This window comes from Scylla paramamosain, chromosome 40 (genome assembly GCF_035594125.1).
Source record: "Scylla paramamosain isolate STU-SP2022 chromosome 40, ASM3559412v1, whole genome shotgun sequence".
In the NCBI taxonomy this organism is placed as follows: Eukaryota; Metazoa; Arthropoda; class Malacostraca; order Decapoda; family Portunidae; genus Scylla; species Scylla paramamosain.
This window is the reverse complement of record NC_087190.1, coordinates 5410501-5415500: the sequence shown is the minus strand read 5'-3', so window position 1 is coordinate 5415500 and position 5000 is coordinate 5410501. Positions and strand designations below refer to the sequence as shown.

At 38.7% G+C, this 5000-nt stretch overlaps 1 protein-coding gene across 2 annotated transcripts in view; it reads right to left on the bottom strand.

The window, feature by feature from the left end:
* LOC135092756 (uncharacterized) overlaps window positions 1-5000 on the bottom strand; it is a 114709-nt gene that overhangs the window by 27068 nt on the left and 82641 nt on the right. The window lies entirely within an intron of this gene.

Genomic DNA, 5000 nt, shown 5'->3' with positions numbered 1-5000 from the left:
ACAACAAATTATAGTAAGGTAAGGTGAGGTTAGGTGAGGTTAGGTGAGGTAAGGCTAATAGAAAACGGAGGTCACATTACAAGGGGGCACTGAGGGAAAGGTTAAAGGCAGACAGGTAACCAGACAAGGGAAAAATAAATAAACAAGACCAGGGAAAGAAAAAAAGTAATAGAAACAAAAGGATGGAAAGAAGGAAGGAAAGAAAGATAGATAGAATTTAGGAAGAAGAGGATAGAAGGAAGTAAGGGAAGAAATAATAAAAAAAATAGAATAAAGGGAGATAGAAGGAAAGAAAGCAGGAAGGAAAAAAGGACATGAAAAAAATTAAAACAAGTAAAAGGAAGGAAGGAAGGGAATAAGCAAGAAAGAAAGAAAATAAGTGAAATCTGACGAAAAAGACGTAAAAAAAACATGGAAAGATGTAAAATTTAAGAAAGAAAGAAGAGAAAACAAAGGAAAGAAAACAAACGGGACAAAAAGAAAGAAAGAAAGAAAGAAGAAAGGAAAAGGGAACGTAAAAAAAGAAAGAAAAGAAGGCAGGAAAAAGAAGGAAAGAAGGAAGGAAAAAGAATGGAAAGATAGAAGGAAAAAGAAGATAAACAGGTATAGACAAATAAGGATGAGAGACAGGTGTTTAACAGGTGTAAACAAGTAGGACTGATATAGACAGGTGTAAGGACAGGTGTGGACTGGTTTACACAGGTATAGACAGATTTAGGCGGAGGAGGGTAAGGGGAAAGGAGAAGGAGGAGGAGGAGGAGGAGGAGGAGGAGGAGGAGGAGGAGGAGGAGGAGGAGGAGGAGGAGGAGGAGGAGGAGGAGGAGTGATAAACAGAACAAAATGTCTTACTCTCTCATCCTCCTTGACATTCCAGGAGGAGGAGGATGATGAGGAGGAGGAGGAGGAGGAGGAGGAGGAGGAGGAGGAGGAGGAGGAGGAGGAGGAGGAGGAGGAGGAGGAAGAGCTATATGGAAGGCTGAAAGAAAAAATAGACAAAAACAAGAAAATAAGAATAAAAAGGATAAAATAATCACAAGAAAGTAAATAAGAAAGAAAGAAAAAAAGAGAGGAAGAAACAAAACAAAGATAAAAACAAGAGGCACGATTTACAGAAAGAAAGAAGGAAGGAAGGAAGGAAGGAAGGGAGAAAGAAAGGAAGAAAAAGGGAAGGAAAGAAGGAAGGAAGGGAGGAAGAAAGAAAGAAGACAACAAAGAAAATGAAGGGAAAGAAAGAAAGAAATGAATAAAGAAGATGAAAAACAAAGAGAAAAGAAAAAAAGTAAGTTACAGAAGAGAAACAAACAAACAAATAGAAACAAGGAAAGAGGGAAAGAAAGAAAACAAGAAAGAATAAATAAAAGAAAGAAGAAAACAAGGAAAAGGCAATAGGAAGGATGGAAAAGGAGAGAAACAAACACAAGACAACAGAAAAAAAGAAAAAAAGAGAAGAAGGAAATAAACAAAAAACAAGTTACAAAATGAAGGAACGAAGAAAATAAGAAAAAGAAAGACGAAAAAAGGAAGGAAAGAAAGAAAGAAGAGGAAAAGTAAAGGAATGAGGGAAAAGAGAAAAATAATAGAAAGGAAATGAAGAACAAACAGGTAACAGAAGAAAGAGAAAAAAAATAAGAGAAAAAAGAGGAAGAAAGAAAGAAAGAAGTGAGGATAAGGAGGGGAAAACAGGACCTAAGAGGAGGGGAAACAGGTGACCCTTGGGGAATGAGGGGAAAACTAGCTTAACAGGCCTATCTGGTTTCCCTAATTAGAAAGAGAGAGAGAGAGAGAGAGAGAGAGAGAGAGAGAGAGAGAGAGAGAGAGAGAGAGAGAGAGAGAGAGAGAGAGAGAGAGAGAGAGAGAGAGAGAGAGAGAGAGACTCCTAGAATAGAAACGACTATTTAAAGGGAGACAAATAAATCTTTTCCTTCTCCCCTTTTTTCCCATTTTTTCCCTCAAATGGATGACGCTTCTCAAAGGAAAAAGGAAACAGGAAACGGAAAAAAAAACGAGGAGAAATGTAAAGGGGAAAAGTAGAGATGAAAAAGTGAAGTAGAAGAAAAAAATGAAAATAAGGAAAAATGAAGTGAGATTTGAGGGGAAACAAAGTGAAAGAGGGAAACAATATAACAAAAAAAGGCAGAAAAACAAGAAAAAAATAGGAAAGGAAAAAAATAAAGAAAATGAAAAAAAGGCAAAAAATAACCAAAACAACAACAACAACAAAAAGGAAAATATAGCGAAGGAAAAGCAGAAGGAAAAGGGCACGGGGAAAAGGAGGAAAAAACTAAGGGGAAAAATATGAGTGAGTAGGTGTCGTAGGAAGTTAGTTTGCGACAGACTGACTTTGAGGAAGTGACCACGAACTGAGGGGAAAGAGGAAAAGGGAGGGGAAAGAGAGAGAAGGGAAGAGAAAGAGAGGGGAAAAAAACAGGTGGAGGTATTGCAAGAGAAGAAAAGGGACAGAGGAGGGAGGGGAGGTACTGTGAGGGGAGAGATGAAAGGGAAGGGAGAGGAAGGGAGGGGAAAAAAGAAAGGATGAAAAAGAGAGGGAAAGAGAGAGGGGAATGGGTGAGAGAAGAACAAGGAAAAGGGAAGAGAAGTGAAGTGGAAAGGGAGGAAAAAATAAGAGAAAAAAGAGAAGGAATAGAGGGAAAACAAGAGGAAGGAAGAGAAGAGAAGGAGAGGAAGGAGAAGGAACAGAAGAGAGAGAGAGAGAGAGAGAGAGAGAGAGAGAGAGAGAGAGAGAGAGAGAGAGAGAGAGAGAGAGAGAGAGAGAGAGAGAGAGAGAGAGAGAGAGAGAGAGAGATTCACTTAAGAAAATACTAAACTTTGCTGCGGGAAAATAATAAGAGGGAAAAAAGGAAACAAATGATAATGTAAGTGAAGCCAGACAGGTGACAGGAAAAAGGAGGGGAAAGAAGGGAAAGAGGTGATGAAAGAAAGGGAAAGAAAGGAAGGAGAAAAAGAAAAACGGATAAAGAGGTAAAAGAGGAAAAGGAGAAAGGGGAAATTAAGAAGGAAGTGGAGAGCGAGGGGATAATAAGAAACGAGAAGGGAAAAAGGAAACAAATGGAGATGGAAGAAAATGATAAACACTAAACAAGAGAAGGGAAAGAAGAAGATTGCAATAGGAAGAGGGAAAAAATAGAAGAAAAGAGGGGAAGAGAGAAAATAAAAGGAAGTAGAGGTGAAAAGAGAGGGAGAAGAGAAAATACTAAAAGAGAAAAGAGGGAAAAAAGAGACATGGAAAATGATAAATAAGAGAGGAAAATGTAAATAGAATATATAAGAAGAGGGAAGAAAAGGAAAAAAAGGGGAAAATACAGAAACAGGGAAATCAGAAGGGAAACAGATGGGACGAAAAGGAAAACAGAGGATAAAAGGGGGAAAGAAGAGGAACATCGAGGATAAAAGAGAAAAAAAGGAAATGAGAGAAGAGGGAAAAAGAGGGAAAAATATGAGAAATAAAAGGAAAAAAGGGGAAATACGGAAGGAAAAGAGATGGAAACCAGGGGAAAAGATAAATAAAAAGGAAAAAGAGGAAAAAGAGAAGATATGGAAGGGAACTATACGAAAAAAGGGAGAGGAAAAACAGAAAAGAGAAGAGAGGAGAAAAGTAAAATGGAAACTGAAGAGAAAAAATGGAAAACTGAGAGAAAAAACTGAGGGAAAAGAGAGGAAACGAGAGGAAAAGGAGAGGGAATTGGAGAAAGAGAATACCGGGGAAAAGAGGAAAAAAATGACGAGGGGAAAAAGAGAAAATGGAAAGAGCGAAGGAAAATACAGAAAAAAAGGGTAAAGAGGGGAAAGAAGAATAAGAGGGGGGAAATTCAATAAAAAAGAATAGAATGTAAAAAGAAAAGACAAATAGAGAAAAGGGAAAAAGGGAGAAAATGAAGGAAAACCAAGGGAAAAGAGAAAACTGAGGGGAAAGAAGGAAAACAAGGACAAAAGGAAGGGAAAATGGAGAAAAAGAATACTGGCGTGGGGAAAAAAAGGAAAATGAGATGGGTAAAAAAAGAAAATAGGGGAAAAAGCGAGGGAAAAAGGGAAAAGCGAGGGGAAAAGTGAAGGGAAAGAGGGGATTCCGTAACATTCTGAGACGCCTGGTGGTGACTGGAGGCAGACTTAGCGATACCAAACGAGGGGAAGTCAATACTGAAGGGAGAGGCGAGATTCCGGCAAGGCTGAGGGGAAACTAAAGGCCACTGAGGGAGAAAAGGAACAAAGGAAAACAAACAAGGCAGATTTTTGGGAATAAATGCCTATGAGAGGAAAACAAGCCTGCACAGAACACCTAAGGGGAAGCGAAAGGTCATTAGAGGGGAAAAATGGTCGGTGAGGCGAAATAATTCAGAAAGGGGAAAATTGAAACATATTTGAGGGGAAAGTAAGCTTAGAGTAACCGCAGGGAAACAAATATTAGACGTGGGGAAAACTGGAGATTAATGGAGGGAAAAGGAAGGTTGATGAGGGGAAAATAAACTATAAAGGGAACATGAAGCACATTTGGCGGGAAAGTAAGCTTAGAGCAACTGAGGGGAAAACTGTTATCTGCTGAGGAGATACTGGAATTACTGAGGGGAAAAAGGAAGATCGATGAGGGGAAAAGAAAAGAAAAATGGGAAAACTTAAGCTTATTTGGGAGAAAGTAAGCTTACATAGAGTGACTGAGGGGAAAATGTATCAAAAGAGGAAAAAATCGGAGATTACTGAGGGGAAAAGAAAGACTGATGAGGTGAAAAAAAATTAAGCTTGTTTTGTGGGAAAATAAGCTTAGACAGAGTAATTGTGGGGAAACAATTACCACACGAGGGGAAACAGATTACTTAAGGGAAAAGGAAGGTCGATGAAGGGAAGAGAAGAAAAGGGGAAAAAATTTGAAGCTTCTTTTGGGGAAAGTAAGCTTAGATAGTAACAGAGGGGAGACAAATAGGAAACAAATCAGAGGGAAAAAAACTAAGGCTTATTTGTGGCAGTGATTCACAGAGGGGAGGGAGAGT